The sequence below is a fragment of the Lemur catta genome, chromosome 10, assembly GCF_020740605.2.
Source record: "Lemur catta isolate mLemCat1 chromosome 10, mLemCat1.pri, whole genome shotgun sequence".
Classification (NCBI taxonomy): Eukaryota; Metazoa; Chordata; class Mammalia; order Primates; family Lemuridae; genus Lemur; species Lemur catta.
Window position 1 is genome coordinate 67,302,522 of NC_059137.1, and position 13,751 is coordinate 67,316,272.

Sequence of the window (13,751 nt, forward strand, 5' to 3'; positions counted from 1 at the left end):
AGCAAATTGCTGGGCTACCCCTTCAGCTGGCGTCATCCAGTAAAGCCGGTTCTCCAGCAAAAGTAGCGCTACAACACCCCCCAACAGGGCTTGTTATTACTCATAAACATCTGGAGATTGAACTCACCCCAGAGCTCTGAAGAATGGGAAGTCCAAACATTCGTTACTTCTACAAAACACACCAACCTTGACCTAACAAGGGACAAAAACAAAACAAAGCAAAATGAAATGAAAAGAGATAGGTGTGACTGACAGAAGACAGAATGCAGAGACAAGGAGAAGGTTTGTTCTTGGGAACGTGTAACATCTAATAAAGAACACCTGACTGGCATTTAAAACCATGTCTTCTTCTAAGCACAATTTTTTACTTCATAAAAACTCCAGTTTGTGGCTGAACCTGGGTTTGTTTTTTCCTACCACATCAAAGAATAATACGCCGAAGCATAGCTCATTTGCCACCTGTGACTTGCATGAACTAGTTGTTCAATCTGTGAACGCAGCATTCTGGAACGAGACATTTTCTGAGATCCTCTGGCATTACAGTTTTACGAATGACTTTGAACTTCAGAATCTCAGAAAGTGATATCTTTTCCCTTTCCTAAGAATTAAGGAAAAGAACTCACAGAAATTAAAGCAGACCCAGTTCCACCTATAAACAAAACATACCTACTATTGTCTGATGATGATACATACACCAGTTTGAGTTATTTGCAGGCAAAATAGACAAGACTTTATCTTTCCCCCTCCCCAGAGTACTGGTGTCTTGGGCATTCCACACTTCCTTCAGGGCATAGCAAAGAATATAAGGAATGTTAAAACTCACATCAATACTAATACAGTATCTGTTAACAACGCTAATTAGAAGTTAGGTAGCAAATAGCTTGGTTATAATTAAGGTTGAAATTTATCTGTGAATCTCTGTTACTACATTTCTATAAAATTTAATTTCCATATTTCAGCAACAGCAAGACACTTTTTTTTTCACATTTAACATCTCTGAAATTGGAATGCCAATTTTATGAGCCAGGGGGTTGCATTTTCAATGCCTGTCATGGAGGCAGCATCGTGATAGAGTTGCCATTGCTGATGTATGCACTGCATTGGTCATGGCTGTTCAAAGGAATGTCGTCATCTCTGCTGGATTATGTACAACCCAGTTGCTATGGTTTGAATGTCCTCCAAAACTCAAGCTGAAACTTAATCCCCAATGTAGCTGTATTGACAGGTGGGGCCTTTAAGAGGTGACTGGACCCTGAGGGCTCTGCCCCCATGAATGGATTAATCCAGGGGTGGGGAACCTGCAGCCTTAAGGTCACATGTGGCCTTCTGGGTCCTTAAGTGTGGCCTATTGACTGAATCGAAATTTTACAGAATAAATCCTTTTATTTTTATTAATACATTTTTGTTCATCTTTTATATTTTTATCTAATTTTTAAAAATGAAATTATTTAAAACACCAAAGAATATTGAGTACATGTGATGTTTGTTTTTCCATTCTTGAGATACAGAGGGAAGTAAAACTCAGTGGAAATCAACCAGGCAGGAGGGAGGAAGAGGACAGGGGCAAAAACCTACCTAATGGATACAATGAACAACTATTTGAATGATGGGCACATCTATAGCCGGGACTTAAGCATTACAAAAGTGACCATGTAACCTAAAACATTTGTACCCCCTTAATATTTTAAAATAAAAAAAAATCAAAGAATAAAATAAGTTTCAAGGAAATAATCCTCCCAGATTAACTGGCACAATTAGAACATTAGTAACCCATAAGGGCTAAATTGTCAGCTGCTATGCTCCCTGGCCTGACTGGCACCACTACTGCACTAGGCTGGTTGTCGAGAGTTTGTGGGGGTCAAGTACACCAGTCTATTATCAGCTTTTGACAACAGTGCACTGTGTTTCTGTTTGAAGTGGCACAGCTCAACAGTATTTTTTAATTCTGTCTGCTTAACAGCTCATCATGTGAAAGAAGACCAAGAGAACACTGAAGGAAGAAAACATTTTTTAATGAGGTTGGGAATTGCAATATTATCTCGTTTCTGCTAAAGATAAGATGATTTGCTTGCTTTGTGATACTGCAGTATCAACGTTAAAGAAATTCAATGCTCATCAGCATCATAACACCCATAAGGACCATAAATATTTTAAATTAGAGGGAGACGCACAAACGGTTGTATTGCAGAAATTAAAATGTGAAAAGCAAAAGCAAAGACAATTTTTTTAAGCAACAATAAGACCTGGAAAATGCCACTGAAGCAACTTATAAAGTAGCTTATATACTTAGGGAAAAAGGGAAGCCATTCAGTGATGCAGAAATTGTGGAAGAATGTGTTGTCGAAGTTGTAGGATGTTTAGACCCCAATAACGTTTCAAAGTACAAACAACTGCCTCTTTCAAATAGAACCATAACTAAACGGCAGCGTGAATTAGCCTTCAACTTAACAGAACAGCTTCATGTACCACTTCAAAAGGAAAATATATATTATTCAATCACTTTGGATGAATCAACTGATACTACTGACTCAGTGCAGAGTTTATACTTCATTCAGGTCATTACAGAAGATTTTCTTTGCCAAGAAGAGTTACTTGCTTTGAGCACTCTTGTGAACAGAACATGGGAATAGATATCTTCAACAACTTTCAAGATAAATGTCATGAAGTTCGACTGAATTTACTGAGTATATGTATAGACAGTGCACCTTCCATGACAGGAAAATGTGATGGGTTTATTGCACAGATAAAAAATAGTATTAACAGATCCAGATGCTCTAATTTATTTTCATTGTCTCTTATATCAGCAAAATCTCTGTGCTAAAGCTACTATTTTAAGTGGCACTTTGCAGTAAGTTTTAAGTATTGTTAACTATATTCATGCAAATGCAACATGGTATCGTCAGTTTTGTAACGTGCTAAAAGTAAACTATGAGGTATTCAGTGTGGATTTGCTGTATCATTGGAAAGTGCTTTGGCTACTGTAGGGACAGGGGTTAGTCAAAATTTTCTCTCTGTGAGAACAGATCGTTAAATTTTATGAAGAACAGAATCAGCAATGTGAATTATTGAAAGATTTCTATAGGAATGCAGCATTTCTGTGTGATATCATGTCAAATCAAAATGACTTGAATATTTCTTTGCAAGATAAAACTAAGTCTATATGTGATATGTGGCAAAACATCCAAGCATTTCAGAAAAGCTATCTTTTTTCAAAACACTTCTTCAAAAGGAAATTTCAGATGAACACTTTCCTCAGTTAGCAAAGGTCATTGATGAGCAGGATGATATATGTGAATTATTTGAAAAATGCACAGCCATTATAGACCTATTAACTGGAGAATACAATGAAAGTTTCACTGACTTTGAGAATCATAATATCACATTCAAATTAGCATTTCGGCCTCACCTAGTTGATATCACCAAGGTACCTAAAGAACTACAGATGAAATTGATTGAGCTCTCAGTAGATGGCATTTTAAAGTCATTGTTTGATGCTAAGAAAGATCAAATTGAAACATGGAAAAATGCAGTAGAATACCCACACCTTAAGCAACATGCCTGAAAAATGCTTTCTTGCTTTTCAACCACTTATTGCTGCGAATCTACATTCTCCTACCTAACCCAAATCAAGATGCCCTTAAGGTCACAAATGACTGATACCCATCTAGAGGATCACCTGAAACTGTGGATCTCCATGCTGCAACCAAATATTCAAATGCTTTCCAACAAAAAGCAGACAAAACAAAGTCATTAAAAGTTTAGTTAACTACAAAATTAATAGTTTTCATTTTTTGAAATTATTAAGTACATAGTGGTTAAGTTTCTACAAAATAATGTACATTTTTAAGTATATCCAATTGAACTTTCTTGAATGCAGCCTTATTTGATTACAGGTAAATTAATGTGTCCTTTCAACATGAAAGTGTTCCCCACCCCTGGATTAATCCATTCATGGATTCATGGATTCATGGATTTCATGGGAGTAGAACTGGTTGCTTTATAAGAAGAGGAAGAGAGAACTGAGATAGCATGTTAGCACACTCAGCACCCCCACCATGTGATACCCTGCACCACCACAAGACTCTTCAGACAGCCCCCACCAGATATAGCCCATCCACCTTGGACTTCTCAGCCTTCGGAACTGCAAGAAATAAATTCCTTTTTTTTACACATTACCCAGTTTCAGGCATTCTGTTAGACTCAATAGAAAACAGATTAGTACACTGGTACTACAGAGTTTAATTTAACTGCTATTTAAATGTTTTCAAAAATATTTCACTATGATTTGACATTTACATAAAAAGCTTTGAGAATGTAGAAAGGTGCAGAACAAAGCATAGGAGTATAAATTTGATATGCATGAAACAGTCTATTGTGTATGTAGAAAGACACAGAACCTGAGCAGAAAATACTTATTGTAGGAGGGGAAGAATGACTATGCTTCCATATTTTCTTATAAAAAAAGAGCCTCTACTTTATAGGAACTAAGAAATAAGATGTTCACAAGTAGATGATGTCATACTTTGTTACTGAGGTGTGTGCACAATGATTGCCTACGATAAGGCAAGGAATGCAACTGAAGGTGGGATCAATTTCCAAACCACTTGCAATAGCTGGGGGACATTTCAAAGCAGTAAGAGGCTGCTGTGACCAACTCATATGGAGTTGGCTTTTTTTTTTTCCTTCTCTTTCTTAGTAGTACATAAAATAATGGTGAGTCTTGAAATTGATGGAATCTTAAGGTTGATGGACTATATCTTCATCATGATTAACTGAATATCAAGTAGACCTTGAAAAGAATTTGAAGCAGGCTCATGCCTATAATCCAAGCACTCTAGGGGGCCAAGTTGGGAAGATCACTTGAGCTCAGGAGTTCAAGACCAGCCAGAGCAAAAGTGAGACCTGGTCTTAACAAAAAATAGAAAAATTAGCCAGGCATGGTGGCACACGCCTGTAGTCCCAGCTACTCAGGAGGCTGAGGCAAGAGGATCGCTTGAGTCTAGGAGTTCAAGGTTGCAGTGAGCTGTGATGACACCACTGCATTCTACCCAGGGCAACAGAGTGAGACCCCGTCTCAACAAAATAAAAAATAAAAAAGAGTTTGAAGCAATATGTGGTGTTTTACTCAAGACTCATACACAGAAACTCACCCTCTTCATGACTTCTAGTCCTTCAAACTTTCCAGGTCAAAAAGACCACTTACTGCTCCTCCCAGCTAACTTCACATCCATTCCTGCTCAGCCTAGGCCCCCAAAGTTAGTCATTTCACCGTGTTCTTACCAATACCTTAAAGACTAGTTCTTTTGCCATGATTTCCTGTCTTGGTAAATGGCTTCTGCATGTACCTAGTTACCCAACCTCAAAAAGAAAACCTTCTGGTTCATATTAGATGCTCAATAAATGCCTGGTTTTTTTTTTAAATCATATTCTTCCTCCCTGATTCCCCAGTTCCCTCCTCTGCACCTACCCACCCTCAGTTTTTCCACAGAGCTCAAATATTCAGCTCTCGCCAGCATCAATTACATTCCCACTCAAAGTTCCCTGTTTTCAAAACCTTTGCTTCCACCCTGATTTCCTCTCTGGCAATTTGGTAACAACTTCTAGAAGATATAATTTATATACTGCTTCTGTTCTCAACTGTTTACTCAAGCTGCCTTTTCTGTGAATAAATCACAGAGGGGAAAATCCATAATGAAATCTGAGTACCTCTCTTTAGTCCTAATTCTGCTGAATGTCTCAGCAACATTCAATACCAGTTAAAACTTCTTCCTTCCTGAAATTCTCTCCTTTTTGTCTTCTGAAATGCCATTTTTTCTTGGCTTTCTTCTAATAGGTCTGAAAATTTTCTTAACTGGCCTTTCTGGAATCTTTGCCTCTATTCAGTCCTTTAAAGTAAAGTGTTCCACTCCGTATTCATTTCTGTATTATTTCATCCCAAATCTATAATTCCAGCTCTAGCCTGGGCTTCAAACAACATTTTGAATAGTCTCCTAGAAATCCCCATCTAGGCAACTTACAAAGACCTCAGTCTACTATATTGCAAACTAAAATAAACTCCTCTCTATTCTGACTGTTCTTCCATTCTGATACTTAGTTAAGAATGCAATTGTCTACATACCAATATAAGTGAGAAATCTCAGCATCATCTTCCACTCTTCCCTCTTCTTCAACTCCAACAGTAACTGTCACCCAGTCCTATCACATCTAACCTTATAGAGTCTCTTAATCTGAATCCTTCTTATTCTTTTTTATTTTCATCCATTTCTAAAAATGTTTAACGAACCCATTCTCTTGGGGATGGTTCTCTAAGGGGCCAATTGTATACTTTCCCTCCTTCTAAATTTAAAACTGAAAGGTATACCCATTCTTTGGATATATAGAAATAAGAGAATGTCACTTAGGTCTGCAAACCAAAGGAGGCTCCCCACCACTATACACACAAACACAGCCCCACACATACACACACAGCCCAACTCTGTCAATGATAAATCAGAACGTGTCTCAAAGTTTCTGCCCAGACATGGTGCACATCACTTTCACTTATTAGCACTGGTTAAAGTCAGTCATGTGTAATGGGTACAATGCACATTATCTGGGTGATGGACACACTTATTACTTTGACTCAAACTGTACAGAACTAATTCATGTAACCAAAATGTTTGTACCCCTGTAATATTCTGAAATCTAAAAAAAGTCATGTGGCCATACTTAATTTCAAAGGCAAACAGAGAAGTACAATCCCAATATGGGCTTAGATGTGTGAAGAACAGGAAATATTCAGTGGATAGCTCTAATAACTACCCCTATCATTCTAACATTTCAATGTCTCCAGTGGGTATACCTTGCTCACAGATTAAAACATACACTTCTCAGCATAGAGTTCCGGGCTCTATATGGTGATCCTAGTGTCTATTTTCAGCTTAATTTCTCCTTCTTTGTGGTCACCAATGCTCCGGCTACACTAAATTTGACTACTTAAAATTCTCTGCCCTGCCATTCCCTCTCTAGCCTCCAGGAATTTGTTCACACTGTTCCCTCCACTAGGAACAACGTTTGCCCTCACTCATTTTCCATGTTTTTTCTTAAAAGTCGTTCCCTCCCTGAAGTCTTTTTCTTAGGCAGGATTAATCCCTCCATCCGTGATCACATTTTGTTTTTACGTGACTCCTTCCTTCGCTAATTTATCTTCTCAAGAAGCAAACCGTGTGCCAGCCACTGTGCTGCAGTAAAGAAAAGGGCATAGCCACAGTCCTTGGAGGTTTATTGCCTAGTGGGGGAGAGAGAAACATAACAGGCAATTAGAGTACAGAAGTTCACGTGCCACTAGGAGAGAAGCGCGGGGTGCTATTGGAGCCCAGCAGCCAAGAAGAGGTGCGGGAAGGAGAAAGATCCAGGTGGAGAAAAACATGTATGAAGGCACAGAGGAGAGAACTTGTAATGAGTTCAGGGAACTGAAAATACGTACTTAAATGCAGGGGAAATATGTGGCATATGCTATAAAGCAAATTGAAGACTGAACCACATATCTTGAATTGGAGAACAAGACAATCCTATTTCCTACTTGCATGATTCATCAGAATAACTGGTTCCTTAATTTGGCCTCATTGATGTGTTAGTTTCTGAGAGGGACATTCCTCTTGGCCTTGGAAGGCTGCCTCCTATTACTGTGTTGTCCTTTTTTCCCCTCTGTATTTTGTTGCTTAATATTCTATTAGCATTCTACTAATATTAGTATTTTTTGACATTGTCATATTAACTTTGATTAATATACCATTTTGTCTGCTTTTATTTTTAATCATTCCATCATTTTAAGGTATGTTTATAAACAGCACATAATTATATTTTACTTTCTAATCCAAACAGAAATTATGAGAGTCAATATTAGAAAAATGAGTTTAACCTGTACTTTTTGTAATTAATGATACGTGTGCATTGATTTCGACCATCTTACTTTATATTTTATTTTTGGCTATTCTTTCTTATTGTTTCTCTTTTTTTCTTTTTGCTGTCTTTCATTAAATAAATCAATTTCTTAAGCTTCTTTCTTTTCACTTCCCACTTTAGAAGTTATGCATTTTGTGTTTAGTTTTAGCATACATCCTTACATTTATAATATGCTGACAAAGTAAAAGTTAATCAGTATGTCTTTTCTCTGCTGAAAAAGACAAAGACCTTAGCACACAGTAATTTCCTCCAAACTTCCTCTGCCTCATGACTTCCAAGTTATTGTGGAGTATTTTATTTCCAGCTTCATTTGAAATGCAAAACACAAAGACAATTATCCTTGTCATTTTATAGGAATTACTTTTTAAAATTTTGTTCTGTATTTTACTGCTTCCTTTGTTTGTCATTGCTTCTTGTACTTTATACCTTCACTCTGCAATCATTTTTCTTCTTACTGAAGTGTAGTCTCCATAGCTGTTTAGCATACCATCGTCAGACTTGGGTATCTGGAGTCCCTGACTTGTAACCCAGGACTTTAGAGGGAGGGTCCTTCTGGCTCTCCATCCACAATGTCCATTGCCAAGAGCCAAGGAATCCACACATCCACCAACCCCAAGAGCCAAGAAGACACACCCACCTGGGCATGCACCTTTTGTCCTCTTCTGGACCATGTTCCAAAGATCCAGGGCCCTGCGACTTCCTGCCCAAATGACAAATCTACACTGCAGTCTTTCAGTGTAGATTTCTGGTCCACATGGAACTTGATTTCCTGCTCACTGACACTAGTTCCTTTCTAGTTTGCAACATGTACACATTTTCTTTTATTCATTTTGAGATCAGTTTTGTGTGGTAATATAAAAATATGGTATCTAATAATTCTTTATGTTTTGATCAGAAGTGTTGGTAGGAAGAGAGGGAAGTAGATTTTGTATGTGCAAAATTGACTGCCTTAATCTTAATTTTACATGTAAGTTAAAATTTAAGTGAAATAAAATTAATGAATTACATTAATTTTAAAATTTAAATTAAATTAGAATTATTTAATTATACATTAAATAAATCCTCTAACTGTGGCTCAATCACACGGTGGACTAGGTATGATTAGCTCTATGATCTGGGTCAAATCACTTTATTTTTTTTGTGCTCCAATTTCTCCTTTTAAAAAGGCAATTGGCATGGGTTGCACATAGCGACTTCCTTCCAAAGGGTACAGCATGGAAAAGTGGAGAGAGGGCAAAAGAGCAACTTTACAGTTGAGAAACCTCACAAATACTATCGCAAACAGGTGATCAAGTTTAACAACAAAAATGACAAGCCATGTTAATAACATGTGCACTTGATACAATGTGATGAGAATGGTACTTTTTGCAATCTTCCTCACCAGAACCCAGTCTAAACATGAGAAAAATATCAGACAGACTCCCAGAAGGAATATTCTGTAAGATACCTGACTGGTCTCTTCAACACTGTCAAGGTCCATCAAAAACAGAGAAAAGTCTGAGAAACTGCTGCCATTTAGAAGAGCCTGAGAACACATGACTAATAAATTCAGTGTGATATTCCAGATAAGATCATAGAACAGATAAAGGATGCTTTTTTAAGAACAGAAAATCTGAATGATATATAAAGTTTAATTATTATATCAGCATTAGTTCATTAATTATTACAAATGAACCATACTAATGTAAGATGTTAATAATAGAAACTAGGTATGGGGTATTTGGGAACTCTCTGTAGTATCTTCACAATTTTTCTATGAATCTAAAACTTTTCTAAATAAAAGTCCATTAAAAGTTTTGTTTAAAGGAAGCAATTGGAGGAGATAATTTCTAGAAGCATTTTTAGTTCCAATGTTCTGAGATCTAAAAATAATGAATCTATACGTATAGTAAATACAGAAACAAAATCTCTTCTTAGAAATAGGAATTTGGATCATGCAACGTCAAGAGTGTGTATCCATAAATATCATGTTATCATTTCATATATATTAGTATTCATTTATAACTTGTCTACACAGCATATTTTCCAAATGTATTCATATTGATAGACAGAGACATAATTCATTTATTGTAGCTGGATTATAATAGTCTAATGTATGAGTATACTATGATGTATTTATGCAGTCCTGCAATGACAGGTATTCATGCTGTTTCCAATTTTTCACCAATATAAACATAGCAATGAATATCTCTGAACACGTTTACTGTACACATAAGAATTTTACAGGTATATGTATAATTAGTGTAGCACATATACAAAGCTTTTAGATACTGCCAACTTCACCAACTTACTTTCCAGCCAACAATGTTTCCCACAGTTTCATTTTTCCTACATATTCACTAACCCTTTGAATGGTATCTCATTTTTTAAATGCATTTCCCTTGACTGCTAACAAAGCTGAACATCTTTTCATATGTGTATTTGCCATTCAGATTTTCTATCCTGTAAGTTGAATATGATTATCATTTGCCCATTTTTCCCTTAGTTTGCTTTTATTTTCCTTAATGATTTACAGAACTTCTTTATATATTCTTGATACTAATCCTTTATTGGTTATACTTGTTACAAATATCTTATCCAAGTTTGTGGTGTGATTCTTGGCTTTGCTTATTGTATCTTTTATCATACAAAAGTATGCAACTGTGCTATGGTCTGAATGTTTGTGTTTCCCCAAAATTCATAGGGTGAAATGTAAACATCAATGTGATGGTGTTAGGAGGAGAGACCTTTGGGAGTTGAGGACGCAGCAAGAAGTCTCCATCTCTGAATCAGGAAACAGGCCCTCACCTGACAACAAATCTACAGCACCTTGGACTTCCCAGTCTCCAGAACTATGAGAAATAAAATTTTGTTTACAAGCTACCCAGTCAATGGTAATTTTTTATAGCAGCCTAAACATACTAAGACAAAAATGGGTACCAAGAAGTGGGGGTGTTGCTGTAACAAATACCTAAAATTGGGGGCCGGGCGCGGTGGCTCACGCCTGTAATCCTAGCACTCTGGGAGGCCGAGGCGGGTGGATTGCCCGAGGTCAGGAGTTCGAGACCAGCCTGAACAAGAGCGAGACCCCGTCTCTACTAAAAATAGAAAGAAATTATCTGGCCAACTAAAAATCTATATAGAAAAAATTAGCCGGGCATAGTGGTGCATGCCTGTAGTCCCAGCTACTCGGGAGGCTGAGGCAGTAGGATCGCGTAAGCCGAGAAGTCTGAGGTTGCTGTGAGCTAGGCTGATGCCACGGCACACTCATTCTAGCCTGGGCAACAAAGTGAGACTGTCTCAAAAAAAAGAAAACAAAAAAAAATACCTAAAATTGGGGAAGTGGCTTTGGAACTGAGTAATGGGTAGAGGCTGGAAGAGTTTTGAGGTGCACGCTAGAAAAAACACCTACATTGCCATGAATGGACCATAATAGGTAATTCTGATGGTGGCTCAGAAAACAAGGAGAGCTGTAGAGAAAGCCTGAAACTTCTTAGAGAATACCTATGGACAGAATGTTGGTAGAAATATGGATAGTAAAGGCTATTCAGATGAGGTATCAGATGGAAATGAGGAACATGTTATTGGAAACTGGAGGAAAGGTGACCCTTGTCATGGAGTGGCAAAGAACTTGGCTGAACTGTGTTTATGGCCTAGTGTTTTTGTGGAAGGTAGAATTTGTAAATGATGTGAAATGGTATATTTGGCAGAAGAAATTTCTAAGCAAAGTGTTGAAGATGCAGCTTGAATTGTTTTGAATGCTTATAGCAAAATGTGAGGAGAAGTGATTTGAAGACAAAATTTTTAATCAATAGGAAAGCAAAACTTAAAAATTCTCTGCCTGTGCATATTATAAAAACTGAGAAAGTATGTTTGAGAGACAACACCAAGGGTGTGGCCAAGTGATCCTTTGATAAGGAAATTGGTGTAGATTGGCCAGGTACTCTTCATCAAGACTATAGAAGGAATGAATGACCCTGAAGGCACTTTGGGGATCAAGGCTGACACTCCCATCACAGGCCCAAAGTGCAAGGGCCTGGATGACATAGCAGTTTCAAAGGAGTCACTGGTACCCAGGGGACCTTGGCACTCTCTGCCTGGCACTGCTGCAAGGTTCTGCTTCCTGTACTCTGTCACCACACTCCCTGGCTACTCCAGGTGTGGCTCTGGTGGCCCTGGTTCAATGCGCACAGCCCCCAGTAGGGCTGTAAGGGTGTGGCTCCCTCTACCTAAATTTCAAAAGATGCCCTGGAAAACCTGCAGCCCAGGCAGAAAACAGCCATGGAGCAAGGTCACTACAGAGAGCCTGCACTAGCACAATGCCTAGTAGAGCCATGAGGGCGTGGCCATGCCAGGACCAACAGTTAGAGCCACTGGCAGGCAATCCCAGCTGGGGAGAGCTGCAGGCTCAAGACACAGGCACAGAGCCACCATGCAGGTAGGGTCACCAGAGAAATGCCATGGGGGTAAGGCTGCTCAAAGCCATGAGAACAGGGCCACCACCCCAGTGGGTCTGGAAAGTAGAAAGTCCACCCCACTGGGGTGGTTTTGCTCAGGATCCATTACCCCTTTCTTCTTTCCTATTTCTCCCCATTGGAATGGGAATGTCTATCCTATTCCTGTCCCACCATTGTATTTTGGAAGCACATAACGTGTTTGCTATCACAGGCTCACAGCTGGAGAGTCTTTTGTCCTAGAATGAGTCATACTTTCAGCCTCATTCATATCTGATTGAGACTTTGGATTTAACTCTAAAGTTCATGCTGGAACACGTTAAGACTTTGGGGCTATTCAGATGAAATGAATGTATTTTTTAAGTGAGGACTCGAATTTTGGTGGGCCAGGGGAGGCATGATATGGTCTGGATGTTTGTGTCCCCCAAAATTCATATATTGAAACCCAATGTGATGGTGTTAGGAGGTGGGGTCTTTGGGGGTGATTAGGTTATAAGGGTGGAGTCCTCATGAGTGGGATTAGTGCCCTTATAAAAGAGGCCCCAGAGAGCTGCTTTGTCCCTTCCATAATGTGAGGACACAGTGAGAAGGACCCATTTATGAACCAGAAAACAGGCCCCCACCAGAATCTTTCAGAGCCTTTATTTTAGGCTTTCCAATCTCTATTTTTTTTTAATGGAATTGTTGTTGCTAGGACTTCCCAATCTCTAAAACTGTGAGAAATAAATTTCTATTGTTTATAAATGACCCAATCTATTGTATTTTGTTATGGTAGCCAGAATGGACTAAGACAAATTATAATCTAGTAGAATTTTTCTATTTTCTTTATGATTTGTGTTTTTTAATGTATTGGCAATAACCTTCTCTATTTCAATGTCAAAATGGTATTTTCCTATACTTTTTCCTAATAGTTTTATAGTTCTACTTTTCACACTTAAATATTTAATTGATATAAATTTTATTCTTCTTAATGATGTGGAGGTAGGGATCTAGTCATATTTTTTTTTCCATGTGGAAAACCAGTTATTCTCAATTTATTTATTGAATAATTTATCCTTTACTCACTGATTTGTAATGCCATCTTTGTTACAAGTCTATTTCCGGGTTTTGTGATTCGTTCTACTGATTAGGTTGCTTATTTAAATGCAGATTTATGGGTTTCAACCTGAGATTCTAATGTAATTCATCTAGAATGGAGTCCATGAAACTGCAATTTCAACAGTAAACCCATGAAACTGATGGAAATGGCCCATAAACCTCAGTTTAAGAAACATAGTCCTGGGCTTTGGTAGACAAGAGAGAATGCCAGAGTCCATAAGACAATAGTGTTTAACACAGGGATTCCTCCCCTTTATAACCTATTCTCTTTCCATG